This window comes from Balaenoptera acutorostrata, chromosome 7 (genome assembly GCF_949987535.1).
Source record: "Balaenoptera acutorostrata chromosome 7, mBalAcu1.1, whole genome shotgun sequence".
NCBI classification, from domain to species: Eukaryota; Metazoa; Chordata; class Mammalia; order Artiodactyla; family Balaenopteridae; genus Balaenoptera; species Balaenoptera acutorostrata.
In genome coordinates this window covers 34,799,068-34,818,264 of record NC_080070.1, presented here as the reverse complement: position 1 = coordinate 34,818,264, position 19,197 = coordinate 34,799,068, and the positions used below count along the sequence as shown (strand labels likewise).

General features: G+C 37.7%; 2 protein-coding genes across 4 annotated transcripts in view; one reads left to right on the top strand and one right to left on the bottom strand.

Annotated features, from left to right (window-relative positions):
- TES (testin LIM domain protein) overlaps nucleotides 1–19,197 on the top strand; it is a 45,135-nt gene that overhangs the window by 871 nt on the left and 25,067 nt on the right. The window contains exon 2 of one of the 3 annotated variants that reach the window (XM_057549623.1): nucleotides 13,684–13,760. The exons of the other annotated variants lie outside the window; for them this stretch is intronic. The gene's annotated coding sequence lies outside the window, so the exon portion shown is untranslated. The remainder of the gene's footprint in view (nucleotides 1–13,683; nucleotides 13,761–19,197) is intronic. 3 annotated transcript variants of the gene reach the window in all.
- TFEC (transcription factor EC) overlaps nucleotides 1–19,197 on the bottom strand; it is a 278,168-nt gene that overhangs the window by 241,751 nt on the left and 17,220 nt on the right. The gene's annotated exons all lie outside the window — the stretch shown is intronic.

The following is a 19,197-nucleotide window of genomic DNA, read 5'->3' as shown; positions in this document are numbered from 1 at the left end:
CTCCAGGAGACGTTTCCTGCCTGGCTGCCCTCCGGGCGTCAGTCCCCACGGCCCTACCTGAGCCGCTCCCTGATTTGGGGAGCCTTACGTTTCTTGGGAGAAAGAGGTGGGGACCACACTGTGACTCAAAAGGAATGCTGATGTCACATTCCAGTGTAAAGTTCTGTGTGAAAGATCTCATTCCAGGGAATTGCTCATATTTACTTTGCGGTAAATTTAAGCTAGCTGCTCCTTATCAAATAAGGAAGGAAGTTTTGCAGAGAGAAAAAGGGGAAAAAATAGAACCTTATTTTCTTCTCTTGCCCACTGTGGGTTGCCAACATTGCCATTATTTCATCTTCTAAAGACAAAGTTCCTGACCTGAGCATTAATTCTGTTTCATGCCCAGAACTGGATTTTTGAAAGTGTATGCAAGTGCAAAATAGTAGGTCAGGAGGCTGTTGAAAAATGAAAACCTGCAGTGGGAAAAAAAAGTTTGCCCCTTATGGCTAGAACCGGCACTCAAAAGGGAATCCAAGGACGGGAAAACATAGTGTAAATTCTGAGAGTCCTGATTGCATTCTGTTCTCTTCCAGTTTGGTTTCTTATTTTCTTTGCTTTTAGATGACACTAAAATTTCTTGTTAATTTTGCTTGCTACTAGGAAAGCATTTTGTTTGGTGCTTAATTAGTCTTCTGTTGATGAACACTTCTTATTTTGTCTTTCAAGTGAGAAAGAGTGGGTAATTTAGTACTTGTCAGAAATTTGGGAGGTCTTGTCTATGCTTAAACATATATTGCTTGAAAAATTACTTTTTAAATGTCATCATCCTTTGGGAGGGGAGGAATGAATGCGTGAAGCACAGAGGATTTTTTTAGGGCAGTGAAACTATTCTGTATGCTACTATAATGGTGGTTACATGTCATTATATATTTGTCAAAACCCACAGAATGAACAACACCAAGAGTGGACCCTAAAATAAACTGTGGACGTTGGGGGATGATGATGTGCCAGTGTAGGTTCATCAGTTGTAACAAATGTACCGTTCTGATGTGGGATATTGACACTGGAGGAAGCTTCGAAAGGGCGTAGGGAGATTACATGGGAGTGCTGTCCCTTCTGCTAAATTTTGCTGAGAACCTAAACTGCTCTGAAAAATAACATCTACTTAAAAGAAAAAAAAAATCAACATCCAAAAGTGATTTTGAAATTATTTGAGACAAAGAACAAGTAATTCTGAGGGAGAAAGTACAGAGTTAAGAATTACATGCGCTAGCAAGGGAAAAATCCAGACATTATTTATAAACAATTTCCTTAGTTTTAGAATGTGGATTATAATAAGTAATGCTCTTGATATATGGTGTAATTTTTCTCCTCCATCTCCCCTTTACTTTAAAAGGTTATCTTTTCAACCAAGAATCTTATCCTTCTCTCTAATCCTCCTTCTCCCCTTCCCCCACCCTCAAGAAAAAGGATTCCATAAATTTAAAGCTTTTTACAGACAATACCATGACTGTAACAAATCCTTGTTTCACTACTTTGTCATCACTGGTGATTCTCAGGACAGAGTCCTCAACTAGTAAATTGGAAAGTACTAAAAGATCCCAAAGATGTCCAATTTGACTGCCAACCATACCCTCTGTGTCTATGCAGGACCCTTGACAGACTTAATGTTCTGTGGACTCAACAAAATGTTTCCCAGCACAAAGAATTTAGAGGTCCCAGGAACACATTTCATAATCTCAAAAAGAAACTTGCATTCCCTTTAGAAATTGCTTTCTAAGACACCAGAAGAAGGAAACATTACAAGATCATCTCTGATCTATGATCAGAGCCTTCTTACCCTATTTTGGTACCTAAATAGTTTTCAGGTCTCCCTTCTTTTTGACTTGGGTATACAAGAAAACTAATAGTTTGAATGTACCTTTTAAAAAGCCTGGTTGGAAGTTGGAACAAAGACACAACCATTTAAGTAAAACTAAATTTGACTTCTGTTTTAAGACACATGGCATTTTTTCCTTCTAAAACCCTTGTACTGTTGTTTTCATAAGAAATTTTCTCCAGGCAGATGATAAATGTTACTTTACTTTCCCATTAACATTTCGTGTAAAAAGAATTAAAAAGGGTTGTCTTTATTCACAACCACCTAGGTGGATGATACTATTATAAGATTCTTTGTTTATAAGAAGAGAACTTGGGTGTCCATATCATTGGCATAAATTTGGATTCATTACCAGTTAAAACACACAATCACAAAGGCAAGGAATTTTTATAATTACATTTTACTATATTTTGTTTTGTTTGAGGTAAGTGAGCTGTTGCTAGGATGTGAGAGCTAGTTTGGTTATACAGAGTTTTTGTTTCAATAATATTTTAGAGTAGAATTTGACTTTTACATATTGGCCCTGTCTTCTGAGTTATTTGTCTAGATCTCTTCCTTATCTTATGTCTCTTCATTATAATTGACTTCGTGTAAGTAGAGCCTGTGTCTGCTTGGAAAAAGCAATAGACTTTGAGAAGCAGAAACAGAGTCTCATTTTGGTGGTGAATGGTAAATCATGGCCCACAGCCAGATGTTTTCTTCTTTCCTTTCTGTGTTACTCTCCCATGAGAATCACTTTTTTTCCCTTTAAAAACATACCAGAGAGAAAGAGAACTCTAGTAATTTCCCTTATGCTGCCTGGAATTGCTGCAGAGCTTTTAATTTTACACCTTATTCATTGTTTGCCTCCATTCTAACCTCCATCTTTTGATCCTTCCTGATGTCTTGCATATTTTTTTCTTAGGACTCTTTTCTTTGTTTCTTTAATTTAATTTTAAAAAGATGAGATGTACTTTAAAGATTACAAGTCACTAAAAACCCCCTTTCTCAGCATCCAAACATGTTTTGAAAGCTTCTGTCATTTGCCAAAAAACCAAAGTGAAACCAAGTGATTGCACTTGGAGAGAGTACTGAACCACAAAGATTGTTTCCATTAGAAATTAGAATGAGCCTTTTCTCTTAGGTGGCCCCTGACTGAATGGAAAAGGCAAGTAAATGGTGACCTGGAGGCACAAATCTACAGTTGAATTCTCTGCTTGAAGCCATTCTTGCTGTGAGAATCATTGGCAAGGCTTGGGATAATGGGAGGGCAGCGTACTTCCAGGGCTTTACCTTAGAGGCATTTACTCTGTCAGAACAAGTATAGAATAAAGTGGTCCTCAGCGGGGCTTTTATCTCTTCCAACCCATAGTGTCAGTCATTACATTAATTGGATATGAAAAGTCACTTTCTCTAACTTGCTCTGAATATTGGTTTGAATAGAACTATAGTAGGTTTTCTATTGATTTTGTTCCTTAATTTTATCCTGTGAAGTAGAATTAGGGATTTATGTCTCTGCTGGCTGTTAGCTGTGTACCATCACCTCTCTCCTTGACTTTGCTTGCTCACCTTCAATACTAAATACTACTCATCTTTCAAGACACACTCCTTACCCTACCCACACCACACATCACTCTCCAGGTGATCTTTCTTCTTGTTCCTATCTGGATGGAAAATCTCTTTCTTCTGTATTCCCTAAGTATGTTATCATAACTCTTAGGACATTCATCACTTTCTCCCTGTAGATTATAGTCTTCTTCTTACCTAGATTGCAAGCTTCTTGAGAGTGAAATTCATATCCTATTTATACTTGTATAGTTATTTTGTTTGCTGTTCAAAGCAATTTATGAAGTAGATCTTAGCCTCACTTTAAGGATAAAGAAACTAAGGCTTAGATACATTAATCTGAAACTGGCAGAACCTAACTATGATCTTGAACCATAGTCTTCAGAATCCATGCAACTCCCATCATGCCACCTAGCCTGAGTCCTCTGATATCCTTTGCCTTGATCACTACATATATGTTGAATGAAGTACCCTAATATAAAAAGAGAAATAACCTGAGGTCCATTTCAACATTTTTTATTGGTTTGTTTAAAGGAATTATATTGGAAGAAATGGTTTCTATTCCAATAAAGTTACCACCCTACTGGTTTTCTACATTTTATTTATACCTTATCCATGGTTATATGTATGCCCTTTAGTGTAAGTTGCCTTTGACCTTCTTTGCACGGAAACAAGGTCTAAATAAGTAAAAATATCACGAAAAGGAACTTCTGCGAGACTTTTACAGTCAAAGAAATTCCATAAGCTCCAATAATATTCTGGACCATATCTTCTGGATTCTTCCAACTTCCCAGCTTTTGTTGGGAGCAATGATAATGCTGCCTCCTAGCTACTTAATATTGTTCTGAACAATAGCGACCCTGCTTTTGGCTCTCTGCTTTGGGATTTCAACCAGTGACATCTGGAATTGTATAGAGGCACTCATGGTTGGCCTGTAGAAGAATCTGTTCTACCTGCTGAAGCCCAGAGTTGATAGAAAGCCTTACACATAGCATGGTAGGCTAAACCTCTCTTTCTCCTAGCAGCAAAGTGCTCAAAGTGCCACTGGAATGGCAGACCAGGCAGCTTAGAATAGAGCAGTTAAAAACAAAAAAATAAGTTCAATGCTAGGAAGAGAACTGTTCATACAAGAGCTACCGAGAAGCAGTAGGAAATGCCAAAATGTTGAACTATTTTGTTAGCCTCTCACTGAGCTCTAGGATGATACCAGCATTGTGAGCACGAAATTAACATCATGGACCATCAGGGTTACTCTGAGGGGCCTATTTAGTAGAAAGAGAATGATAAATTGGTAAAAGAGTACTACTTCCTGTGTTCTTTTTCTGAGAACCAGAAGTAGTTTGCCCCATGCTAATTTGAATATGTTTTTTTACAAACCAGATCACTACAGTGTGTTCAGAAATTAGAAAAGGTCAGTAAGTGCCAGTATAGGTAAAGAGCTGTAGTATACAGAAAGATCTTCTGTACTATATCAGCTTTCTCACTCCTGTTTATCAGTATATCATTAAATTCACTCTGGGCTGAGAGTTAGTAGATCTGGGTCCACTCTAGTTTTTGTGATCTTGGCTACTTTGGATCTCAGTTTTCATATCTATAAAAATCAATAGGGGAACCAAGTGATTTCTAAGATTTCTTCAAACGCTGTTACTCTTTTTGACTATGGAAAATATTATAGTTTACCAAGTATAATAGTGTTCCACAGTGCTTAAAAATCATACAAGCCAAGAATATATAAATATATGTGATTTTAATGAAATGGCATGTATATACTCCTGTGAAGTCCATGAGAAAAATGAAACAATTTTTTTTTATAGGTCTTAGCTGTTTTTTCAACTTGTTTTTACTTAGTTTGCCTTTTAAATATTTGTGGGGTATTTGAAGACATTAAGTTTAATTAATTTAAATCTGTAGTATAAAGAAAGCTTCAAAGGCATATAAACTGCTCTGTTAGCATGAGTCAAATAAGCCTAGGCATGATGTATCACTTTCCTTGGTACTTAATTACAGGAAAATGAAAAATAATGGAGCTTTTATTGTCTTTAAAAGTTATCTCTCCCAAAATAAGATGAGTCATTTAAAAACTATGTGAGTAGTTTATGTGCAAAGCACTGTTCTAAACTCTGGGGGTATAGTGTGAACAAAAAGGCAAGGTATCTTGTATTATAGAACTTACACTGTTGAGAGGAATGATAGAGCAAAAAAAAGTAAATGAAAGTAAATGACAAAATAAATGATAGAAAGTAAGCGCAAATGGGATTATATCCCTTAGTGAACTCTTTACAGGTCAGGAGTACACTAGATTTCCAACACAGAATGTCCTATCTTTTTGTTTTTAATAAATTTATTTATTTATTTTTGGCTGTGTTGGGTCTTTGTTGCTGCATGCGGGCTTTCTCTAGATGCAGCGAGCAGGGGCTACTCTTCCTTATGGTGTGTGGGCTTCTCATTGCAGTGGCTTCTCTTGTTGCGGAGCAAGGGCTCTAGGTATGCGGGCTTCAGTAGTTGTGGTGCGTGGGCTCTAGAGCACAGGCTCAGTAGTTGTGGCGCACAGGCTGTGGCATGTGGGATCTTCCTGGACCAGGGCTCGAACCCATGTCCCCTGCATTGGCAGGCGGATTCTTAACCACTGCGCCACCAGGGAAGTCCCAGAATATCCTAATTTAGTGGTGATTCTTGGCATTGGTTCCCGGTTTTGCAAACTTTGTAATTAGGGGTTATTATTTGTCTTAAGTAATGGCAAATGAAAAAGAAATGAGAAGGCAGCTTTTATGTATTAGAATATGAAAAAGCTCATAATTAGATAAAGCTAAAATATTTACAATCTTACACCTATAAAATACACAAACTGTCTTTTTCCTGATTACAAATGCCCTACAAGAGTCATGCCTGTATTGCGTTTCCTGTTTACAGTCATTACTAATTTTTGTTTGGTAACTACTGTCATGGTACCTGAAAGAATGACTTTTAAAAAATCTGTTTATTAGATCATTAATATATAGTACATATAGGAAATTATTTTGCTGTTTACAAAGTGGTGATGTTCAGGGAGCATTATATAAATTATGAATTATGAAATCAACTTTTTCCAGGAGAGGAAAATAGAGAAAAGACTAACCAAATTCAAAATGGGTTTTAAAACCTCATAAATTTTCAAGATTTTAAGGAAAAATAGTTTGATAATTGATAAATTCACCCCTAGTCTTTGAGTAAAATCCATGTATTAAAACTTGCCTTAAGCACTGTTATTAGAGGATTAAATTTAGAGGTTATGCTTTTCAGCTATCTAGCTCCAATCTTTGATTCTCCTATAAAAGAGCTCAAGTCATATTTGGTTTCGCTTATTTTTCTAAGTACCTGATCTACCTAACTCCCTACTTAAATAATGGGAAATTAGATAATAATATGCATGACTGTAATTTTCTAATGCAAGTTCATGCTGTGACCCTAAAATGACTTTTTAATTACTTTTCTTCCTTTCTTCTCAACCACTTTAATCACTGTTCATAGCCAGTGACAAGAACATTAAGAAAGAACAGAAGGTGATAGAGGAAAGAACGAAAAGAAACTTACTAGGTATAATTTGGGAACAGTGCTATGAAAGTGTTTCATGTTTCTATCACAATGAGTATTTAGCTATAAAAATTGGTTGATTCTAGGTATCATTACTTTTATTTTGGTCATACTCAACAAAGGAGAAGAGCATAGTTTAGGATTGCTAACTTCTCTTATCCTTGGCTAGTCCGCCAAGAAAGCAGGACTGCTTGGGTTTGAGCATGGCTTGAGGGGGGAAACTGTAGGAGAAGCCAGGCATTGAGCACTGCTGAGAGCTTATCTGCTAAATGACAGCTAGGCTACCAGTATATAAATATAATTAATCTCTGAATGAGGCTGGATCATCCTCAAATCACAAATGATTCAGCCTGTGTTTATTACAGTGACATTCTGACCACCATACAGATTTTAAAAAGGGGTTTCAGGGTGTCTGTTGGTTATAAAGGTTCTTATCTGAACAGTGAGCCTAGCAAAAAAGAGGCTGAAAGCCTAGCACCAATGCCTTGGTGCTGAGTCCATTAATAAGTCTGCTGCCACCATGAACTTGCCTGTGCTTTGTTTGAAGATAAAGTGATATCATGTTTCATTGCAAAATGATTATGCAAATGTTAGGTGGATTTTTATTTCTATAAGTGTAACATCATAGAAGTCTTGATAGAATGAGTCACAAAGTAAAGGTAAAGAATATATTTCCTTCATGGGGGTACTGGCCTACAATAAAAATAATCGGGGGTTAAACAAAACAAAGTCACCCTTTGTTTTTCATAGAGAATATTAAAGGGTTAGTTTAAATATAAGACTACAGAATCTCAACTCCTTTTCTATCAATATCACCTGTGGAGCTTGTATCCCCCAAAATACTGTGATGTCAGCTTTGGTAGATAAAAGAAGGAAGGTAGGCAAGCTAGCTAGTGGGCAAGACATGTATGTTAACTACAGTGCTAGATAGAATGAAATAAGTGCTGTAATACAGTGTTGCTCAAAATATCTATGTTGAGGAACCATTTTTTCAAAATTCTGAATCTGTCATGGGCTGATACTTTTAAAACAATAAAAATGAATTACTAAAAGGAAAAAAAGACAAATACGAGGCCAATTTTTTAAAAAATAAGTATATCAGACATAAAATTACTGTCAAATTGCTTAACAATTCCTAATTGCTTTCTCTCAGTTTCTTTCTATGTCTGATCACAGACTGGTAACCAACAGTTTGCAGGCTGCCACACTTTGTAGCAGTGCAATAATAGGAATACAGACAACTACAGTATCCCCCCCCTTATCTGCGGGGAATATGTTCCAAGACCCGCAGTGGATGCCTGAAACCCCAGATGGTACCAAACCCTATATATACTGTTTTTTCCTATACATACATACCTTTGATAAAGTTTAATTTATAAATTAGGCAACAGTAAGAGATGAACAACAATAACTAATAATAAAATAGAAAAATTATAGCAATATGCTGTAGTAATAAAAGTTTTGTGGATGTGGTCTCTCTCCTTAATTAACTTCAACTCTGCCACAAATTCAGCAGTGGCTTCTTTTTTTTTTTAATGTTTTGATTTGATAATTGAATTGAAAGGTGTTTTTTTCTTTTTTCTTTTTTAATTTATTTTCTTTTTTTAAAGGAATTCCTTTATTTTTATTTATTTTTATTTATTTATTTATTTATTTTTGGCTGTGTTGGGTCTTCGCTTCTGTGCGAGGGCCCTCTCCAGTTGCGGCAAGCGGGGGCCACTCTTTGTCACGGTGGGCGGGCCTCTCCCGTTGCGGAGCACAGGCTCCAGACGCGCAGGCTCAGTAGTTGTGGCTCACGGGCCTAGTTGCTCCGCGGCATGCGGGATCTTCCCAGACCAGGGCTCGAACCGGTGTCCCCTGCATTGGCAGGCAGATTCTCAGCCACTGCACCACCAGGGAAGCCCCCCAGCAGTGGCTTCTTCATCGGCAGACGCAGCCTCTCCAGTAATTTTTATATTTTTCTGTCCAAACCTATTCCTGAATCTTTATAACCATCCCTTACTTGCAGTAAATGGTGTAACACATTTTAGGGGATCCCTTGCTGAAGTCTTCGTATGGGCTCTATGCTTTCTGGTGCCACATGTTACTACCAACTGGAACATGTTTTCTGTTTGTGTGTCCCACCCACAAATTTAATGTCTTTTCCATCTTAAATAAGCAATTAGCATGCACTGTGTGGCCATAACTTCTGCAGTTTGAGGTGCGACAGCAACACTAACATGAATTTCTTCTTCCTTCTTCACAATTTCATGGATAGAAGATTCCTTCTTACCATAGATCTTAGCAGCATCAGCGTACAATTTTTGTTTGTTTGTTTGTTAAGTGGAGAACTTTCACCTTTTCACCTAAAGGAAGCACTTTAAGGCTCCTGTTTGGCAGATCCGAATTGCTAGCATCACTGCTCCTGCGCTTTGGAGCCATTACTAACTCGTTATTGACCGGGGAATTTTTCCAGAAACTAATGCCTGTGGCCAGCGATTTTTATTTTGGCTGGCCAAAAATTAATTCTGTTATTTCACTAACACTTTGCAAGTTATTACAGTCTTTAGTTAAACGTGACACCCCTGTAAATTCTTCTAATTTTCGTGAAATGTTGTCTTCAATCCACTCTTCTGTAGAAGCAAAGGAGCATTCTCTAGCACTGTGAGTTTCATTTTCACTTTCCGTATCAGAATCGATCACTAAGGTTTTTTTTGTCTTTTTGTTGGTCTAATATTCACATCATCTGAATCAGAACTATATTCTGAAGAACTATCATTTTCTGAGACACTAGTATATATGTCGCTCAGACAGTCGGAGAAAGTATCGGCATAAAATTCACCGAAAAATTCTTCTGCACTCAACATTTCGCAATGCATCATTTTTGAAAATTTTACGTTTATAATATACACAAGATTGGCCCAAAAACCTAACGGAGCAAAATGTGAATGATAACGACAATCATAAGTTGTATAATGAACCCTTGATCAATTTTAAGCTCTAACAACTTCTCACGGTTATGTTAATTGTACCACTCTCTAAAAATGTATTGATACGTCTTCGGTCAATAACGTTCGGGTAACAAAAGACGAATTAATACGTCTCCAGTCAATAATGTATTTAAGTAAAAATAAGGGTTACTTGAACACAAGCACTGCAATGTACTGCAACAGTCAGTCTGATAACCAAGTTGGCTACTAAGTGACTACCTAGCTGGATAAACTGGACAAAGGGATGATTCGTATCCAAGGCAGGACTGAGCAAAGGCTGAAGATTTCATCACGCTACTCAGAGTGCAATTTAAAACTTAGGAATTGTTTATTTCTGAAATTTTCCATTTAATATTTTTGTATCATGGTTGACCGTGTATAACTGAAACCATAGAAAGCAAAAATGTGGATAAGGGGTGGCTACTGTATTATGAAGTTTCAGAAACAGAAGTAATTTAATTGGGTATATTGGGAACAACATTATGGAGGAAACAACATTCAAACTAACTTCTGTAGGATAAATAAGGTTTCAGTAGGCAAAGAAGGAATTCCAGGAAGAATAAATAAATGAACCAAAGAAACATGGCTGCAAAAAGTCTGTAAACCCTTGGTATTCACACCGTAACATTTTCAGTGTTGACTCTTCTAAAAGAAAGCCAAGGTACATGATCTGTAGTGATTTGTGACTTTCCTAGATTTCAGGTTTGAATTTAGGAAGTGTGCCACTGAGCTTGTACAGGAACCTAACCTACTGCTGAGGATCTATCTCTCTAGCCTAATCTTGATTCTTATTTAATACACTTTGTCATCTCTTGAGGTAGAGGAGGAAATTTCACTGGAGTCTAGCTGATATAGTCTGGGCTTGGTTCCAAGCTGTGGGTTGGGACTACATTGGCTCCCCGTAAAAAGAAGCTCCACACTCACAAGGGCTTGTTTGCTTCTAACTACTTTATTGGAACCCTGCTACTATCATGTGAACTAGCCTAATCCAGCCCACTGGAGGATGAAAGATGACATAGGAAAGATGAAACATCTCAGCCGAGGTTCCCCCATACTAGCTGTCCCTACCTCACCTGAAAGGTGACTACAGATATAGTGAGCCCAGCTCAGACCAGAAGAACTATCCAGCTGAACCCAGCCCAAGGCGCTAAACTGCAGAAGCATGAGCAGAATATCATGACCGGAAACTACAGAATAAATGATTGTTATTTTAAGCCACGATGTTTAAGGGTGGTTTGTTAGGCAACAGATCATAACTTATACCCCCTCTATTGCTAGGATGTAAGTCTTCTCAGCCTCCCACAGTGAAAGCTATGGAAAAGGTCTTAGAGAAGGCTTTTCTCATTCTGAATTACCCTTGTAGCCCTCTGTACATAAGAAAGAATAAAGAATCAGGACACTGTAGCTTCCCTGACATCATTGGTCACTTGAGAATGGGCCCCCTTTTAACCTAGTCAAATCTAATTTTGATTTTGAAAGTTGTCTATTTCCCCTGAACCCTAGACAAGTCTAAGATGATGTCTGTGTACCTTTTGTAGTGACAAAGTCCTTGGGCTATAGTTTAAATATAGAATAAAAAGCATGTGAATCCAAACCACTTCTCTAATAGATCAAAAATCAGAAGATGGATCAAAAATTAGTTAAGGCACTTATGTTTACACAACACATCATATAAACATAATTCATTTTTTCCAGAGTAAGGGATGGTGTGAAAAGGCTGAACAATAAGTAAATAAGCATAAGGCATCTGGCAGTAGGGTTTCTGTATCTCTCCCTTCCTTTCCCAGTTTCCAAGACCCCTAACTGTGCTATAAGACTTTGTTTTTGCTCTAAATACACCTGAACGCCAATCCTGGGCAAAAGTGGAAAATGAGAAGATTGTCTTTTTGTGCCTTTTACCCCCAATTTTCTGTGAAAGCCTTCTCTCCGTTGGGCTTTTCTCTCCAGGTTCCTTTGGATGCTCATGATTCCCTGGGCATCCTTCTCTAACAGCTCTCTCAACCAACGCCACAGGCCTTTCCCTTCATTCTGGCTCTGAAAACATGCCTGTACTGTCCTCTTTTCCTGCATGTGCTCTGATTAGATAGGCAATTAGTGGCAATAATTACTTAATTGTATAGTTATCCTCACCCCACTCCTATAACAGGTTACTCCTAAAGAAATAATACTATAGCCCTTAGGCCTGGTAAACAATGATGGCAATATTCAAGTTTTGGGATATGCAGTCTTAATAAAGGCTTCTCAGTACACAGCACTATCTGTGGAATCCACTCTTTAGAGCCAGCTGTGAAGGTAGTGACACAAGACCAAATTAGAACTGTTTGTCATGATCTAAATTCTTTTAAGAGACTCCTACAGATGGCTTTTGGAATCAAGTTTTAAAAATCCCTTTTATAGCTAATAATTGGGAGTCTCTGAGACCTGTGTATAAAAGCAAATGCATTACGGAGTCTTTCCACTGAGCCAGAGCTCAGCCTATCCTAATTAAGAAGCCATTTCATCAGCAATTGTAGCCTGTGACATTTTTATAGCCTGCATTGTCTTTCTCAAAGTAACAGAGTTAGGAGGAGGCCCTTTTTGAGTAGAATTTGCAGAAGAGGTATTCTATTGGTGAACATCTCAAGTGACTGCCTTTACGTAAGAGTTTAAAAATTATTTGATAGTAATCAGTTTGAAAAATGTTTATAAGGAGCCAGCATAAACTGAACAGACACAATACATTTCTTTTTATAATTTGCTACCTAAAATAAGTGCAATCTCTTTAAAAAAATCTAAATTATTTTGTCCCTAATAATACGGTGAGGATACATTAGGTTTCAAAAAAGTATACAGTACTGAGAAGTTAGTTATGAACTGGTGACTATAAATACTACCTAATTTGAATCAAGTAATTTACATTCTGATATCACAAAGAAGTGCTATATACTTTTTCCTTTACTTTCCATCACCAGAAGAGTTATGTAATAGAATAAGGTTTATATCAGTCTTTTTCCAGTTTTATTCTCTATTCATTAAGGACTATGACATATAAAAATTGTGAAATTTTTCTCTTAAATATATTTCTAGAAATTTCTTGCTAGTCAAACCTGATATTTTGTATTCTGGTTTGTGACTGTGTTCTAAAACACAAGTATGTGTGCACACAAGTGTGTATGTATATACATTGAGATGGTTAGAGAATAAGACTTAGAGACTAAAAATCATATTCTACCCTGCCTTCTGGAAGACTGTTCCCTGATCTTGACTGAGTGAACAGTTAAATTGAGGTGAATAAGAGAATTTATAAAGGAATGAGCAAAGTTTTGTTTTACTATGCCCGTTGGGGTGAAGACACATTTAAATATTTGAAATGGAAAAAAATAAAGTCAGGGGTGGTAGATAAGCACACCCTATATCCTCTCCCTTTGTAAAGTCCGTCATCACAAATCGCTTAGTATTTAAAATCAAAACAGAATAGAGGCTGTGGTAGACAGTCTCTAAGGTGGCCCCCATTGATCCCCACCTACTGGAATTCATACTCTTGTATATTCCCCTTCCCTTGAGTGTGGGCTGTACCTGGTCAATTGCTGCCAAGGAATATAACATGGCAGATGTGATGGTATATCCCTTTCAAGATTAAAGACTGCAGCTTCTGTCTTGGGTAGTCTCACTCTCTGTGGGATCACTTGCCCCTGGGAAAACCAGCTGCCATGTCATAGGTACCAATGTGAGAGAGCTTAAAAGTGGATCTCCTTCCAGTCGAGCCTTGAGATGACTGCAGCCCTAGCTGACCCCTGATTGCAACCTTGCAAGAGGCCCTGAGCCAGCCCACCTAGGTAAGTCACTCCCACCTGCCTGACACACAGAAAGCTATGAGATGACAAATATTTGTTATTTTCGGCCCCTAAGTTTTAGGGTAATTTGCAATTAATGCAGAGATTTTCCATTATAAATTTAGGAATTTAGTGATTTGAAAGAAAAAATGAAAAGAATTATTGCAGTTTTTGCCTCATTATATAACTGCTGGACACTGCATAAATGTATGGATTCGTTTATATAATGTAGTAAGTAATTTTCAGTACTAGTGATGTCTCCATGTTTTTTTTTTTGTTTTTTTTTTTGTCTCCATGTTTTGAATAAAGATCTTTCAACTCTGAGATTCAATTTGTTCATTTGTATTTCGTTGTTTCTTTTAAAACATTTTTTCTCTTGCTATAACATTGGAAGAGACCTATTTTGCATCAGGACCCTGGATATTTTCCTTGACTCCTGACCAGTTCTTTTGAGGGCCCTCTTGTGTGTGTGATTAATCACCTCAGGGCATTCAGTGTTAGTGCAGCTGACACTCAGGTTTCTTATAATCAGTCTCAGGTTTGTCTAGGAAGGAGAGCTTCTGGCTGGTGACGAATAAGCAGTCTTTCAGATCAAAATCTATTGTTCTACAGAAGTTACAGATGAGGCATATTACTCATTTAAATTATTACTTATCTTCAAAGTCTCATTTTGGAGGAAAGAAGTGGTGACTTTGTAGTCAAGAGCTCAGGATTTAGAGTTAGAAATGCCAAGATTCAAATCTCAGCTCTGCACTTGGCATATTGCCGACAAGATAGCTGGGCAATCTTAGACAAATTTCTTAATCTCTCCAAGTCTCAGTGTCTTTATTTGTGAAATAGGAGTGATAACACTTTCCCACAGGTTGTCTTGAGAGTTACATAAGGTGATGTATGTATTGTGCCTGGTAGGTATTAACATCTTAACAAATGGTGGTTGAGGTATTTTTACTACCACTTCCACCTTCACAACTACCAGTGCTCATTAATAAAAAGCATAATTAGAATCGCTTCAAGGTATCCTACCAAAACTAAAATTCATTACTGTTTCCTAGAAAAAAGCAGCAGGATCTACTTCTGATCTTTGTCAAAAACGTTACCATATTTACTGAAGTTATATGGATGTCTTAGGTAATCTGCTGCAATTTGACATCCCAGATCGAAGTAGACAGATTGCCTTGGTTACAGCCCTTGTGTCACTTACCTAATACTGGTACTGACCTAAGAAATGTAGGGGAAGACTGGGTGGGAGTTATCTATTTAATTTGTTAAAGTTCCAGGAAGATTGACCCAGTACCTCCAGAATAGAATTTATTATAAACTATTTAGACTGAAAGATCACTTGTTTCCTTTTCTTTCCTATCACAATGATTTGTTAGTGATGATTTACTACTATGTGTGAACAAAAAGGTGTCAGTCCATTTGTCTCACAGTGGATTTTATGATACAAATTCATGTAGGGCTCTGGCTTTGTACTTCGTGCGCTGAAAAGCTGAAGGGATGTGGAAATGAATCCTAGAATCTGCTATGAAGAGTTTTATTCCCACTTCTGAATAAGTGGTCTTGAAAACTAAAGACCCTTCATTGAGTATTTTATTCTTGGCTATAATATTTTGATCTCAAGTTAAAGTTATATTTCTTTCTATTTTTAAAAAATTAATTACTAAATATTTATCTAACCCAGGGTCTTTCCATGTTCATGACCTATGTTTAGGCACTAGAGGTTAAGAACAGGCATCCTGCAATGCAACTGACCTTGGGCCCGTTAACAATTTTCTGCTTTAGTTTCTTCATCTGGATGAAATGCAGATAATAATTAATAGTTTTCATAGAATTGTTATGAGTATAAAATGAGATGATCCATGTAAAAATCTTATAACCATGCCTGACAATATAATTGCTCAATAAATATTTGCCATTGCTCTTATTATCACCATCACCCGTGCCAGAGCCCTTTTTTTTTTTTTTTAAACTTTGGGTTTATTGATTGATTGATTGATTGATTGATTGCTTGCTTGCTTGCTTGCTGTGTTGGGTCTTCGTTTCTGTGCGAGGGCTTTCTCTAGTTGCGGCAAGTGGGGGCCGCTCATCGCGGTGCGCGGGCCTCTCACAATCGCAGCCTCTCGTTGCGGAGCACAGGCTCCAGACGCGCAGGCTCAGTAACTGTGGCTCACGGGCCTAGTTGCTCCGTGGCATGTGGGATCTTCCCAGACCAGGGCTCGAACCCATGTACCCTGCATTGGCAGGCAGATTCTCAACCACTGCGCCACCAGGGAAGCCCGCCAGAGCCCTTTTTAAAAAATTTTTAAATTATTTTTCTTGTGAAAAGCAATGGGAATTCCTTGGGGTAAAGGTGCTATGTCATAGATCATTTGGTAATTAAAACAAGTATTAAATAAATAGATAACACTTTTTGGCATTTCTATAAATCTCAGGCTGTGTAGCAGGCGTCAGGAATTCAAATATGAACAAGAAACTCACAGTCTAGTGGGGTAAATGGATGTCATAGTATAGAAAAAAGGGACTAAATAGTAGAATTTGAACCAAGACCAATAGGAATTCAGAAGAACTTCGCTGAGGATAGTTCAAGGAAGGTATCACGGAGTAACTGCTGTTTGAACTGGGTGTATAGAGAGTAGCATTTTACCAGATGGAGGAGAAGAGGAATGAGATCCAGGCAAGGAAAAAGCTTGTCTAGAAGCAGAGCATGGCTGGAGGGGAGAGGTGTGAGGAAGGGAGCTGTAGGAGCGAGGGTGGTGCCAGGTTGAAAAGGCTCTTCTCTGCCAGGCTAAGACATGTGAAATTCACTGCACTCATTAAAAATATCTAACAAGGGGAATGTTATTATCATCTTTGGGTTTTATTAAAATAATTTTGGGAGCAGCACTATGACATTATATGAAAGGAGTGATTAGTTTGGAGAGTATGTTCCCAGGTTGATGTGATAAGAAGTTTGAACACGAACTGTGGAGTGGAGATGAAGGAGGAAACTGTGTAGGTTTTAGAGAAGAGACCAGAAAAGACAGGGACGTAAAAAGCATGGCTTAGACAAGGATAAAGAAGGCCTCCCGGCCCGAGTTTGGGTGACTAGGTAACGACTTTTTCTTCATTCTTGTTCTCATGTACTTCAGACTTCAGTAAGTGAGAGATGGGAAGTTTTCGTTCTTATGAGCAAAGGAAAAGATAACAGCAATTTTAGTAGGAATAATTAATCGTGGCTCTTAATCACAATAAATTATTCTCACCTATAAAGTGCTCTCACCTAAAACACTTGGCAAACTATAGAAGTTAAAGGATGCCTCTCTTTTTACATTTAAGTCTGGTTTTCTATGCAACCTAACCTTTTTTTTTTTCTATGGGGGGTGGTTACGGAAAATCTTAGTAGATAATGTAAGACAGGCATTGAGCTAAAAATCTAAAACTGTTTAAAATCTTATGTCAGAGATTAATGAAAACATATCGATTTGGGTTTGGGTGGGGGGAACTTCACGGATTATACCAGGTTTCTAAAAGAGCCACGTGCTGAGAGGAATTATTTACTTAGAAATGCAGTTCCTTTGTCCAGAATATTCATTCGTGTGAACAAGCTCTAAAATGCCTAAGAGTGTAATATGAATGCATGTATACATATATATGTATAGGTAGATGAATAGAGATGCACATGTACAGAGAGAGAGAATATATGTGTATTTCATATAATCTACCTTGGTCAGCTTCATTCCAAGATGATTAAAGAAGTCTTAGTAACACTTGCTTGTTTAGTAACCACATATGATTTTTTGCTCCAGAGGGAAATTTGGTTATGAAAACAGCATGAATCAGATGATCTCACCATGAATACTGAATAATATCTTCCAGACCCAAATTGTATCCAGATCAACTCAGACTGTGTTTGAAATACCAGATGTTCTCTACTCTTCTTTCCTCTTTCTTTAAAGTATCTGACATGCAGTACCCTTTCCTGGGTCACAAGGGTCACTTGAAATGTTGCCAGCCTATCTGGTTGCCTGAAATTATGAATATGGAGAAATTGAACCCATTCCCATTTCTTACTCTAAAACAAGCAGGAGATGATGGATGTTTGGAGGCACAGATCATAGTGCTATAAGCTCAGTATCTGGATCCTATAATTAAGGATATTTTAAAAGTCTTATTTGTCTATGACTAGTATTTCAGAATAAATATTATACGTCATTTTTATTTTTTCAAAGGACCTTGATAGGTATTCTTAAAGCGTGACAGTAGTTTTTCCAAATATAGTCAATCCAAAGGACCTGTTTTCTTGGACATCGAAGAAGAAAAATTAATCTGTCATAACCCTGGATTGATGCTGGCCAGAATGCGTTACTAAAATTATATGAAGTAGACAGCTTTGGGACTTGTGTGCTTATGAAAAACATGTGTTTTCAGGCACCAAGCATTGACTCTGCAGGGAATGCTATATCACATTTGCTGTTGAAATAATTATGTGCAACAGAACTGTGTCTTATCCCTCAGAACGTAAATTTTTTGTTTCCTATGTGTACTTTATAAACTACTGTTCCAAGCTGAATTCCAAATGATTCTGACCTGCAAGAGCCAATAATATATTAGCTTTCTCAAATAATTATTTTCTATTTAGGGTTTAAATGTTGAGGAGATGACCATGCTGAATAACAACTAAGATGAAGTTAATCTGAAACATGATTTTCAGTCATAATTTTAGAATTAAAAGGTGTCTTGGAATTGATCTAGTTCAATTCCTTCATTACCTAGATGAAGCCTAAAGAAGAAAAATGACTTCTAAAATCACTGGACTTGGCAGTGATATAATACCTTGGGACCAGATCACAGTTTTTCCTGACTCTCTTCCAGTGCCCTTTCTACATTTTCACTGTTTAGCCATGTAATTCTTGATCATTTCCTTAATACCTGGTGTAGCTAATTCTTGTGACATATGACATATGAGCACACATATATTGGTGTTTACATTACTCCAAGGATCTGAACTTCACGTTCTAAGCAGCCAGGCTGCCTTAGCTGAGGAGCTAATACTTTCTGGACTCCTCTTCCTCTCTACCACCCCCTCCCACACACCATGGGTATCGTTAAATAACACCTTCCCTGTTCTCATCCCTCACCAGCAATTCTCCAGCCCAGAAACCTGGGCAGAAACTAACCGGTGAGATCTGGATGTCTAAGAGTAACAGCCATGGCTCTTGAGGAAAGGAGAAGGACCCTGACCAAAGGATGCAGTCTGTGCTGCGGGTAGAGGGAAGGACAAGGTATAGTGAGAAGAATTCTGGATCCTGGACTTAAGGGAATCCTGAACACAGAGTAAGGAGGAAGAGAAATTGGCTGAGCCTCTAGGACAGATGGGGTTCCAGACCCTCAAACTGAGACTAGGATGAGTTGGGGAATCCCAGCTCCTGTGACCTCTGCCCAAAAGGTCTCAGAATAGGTC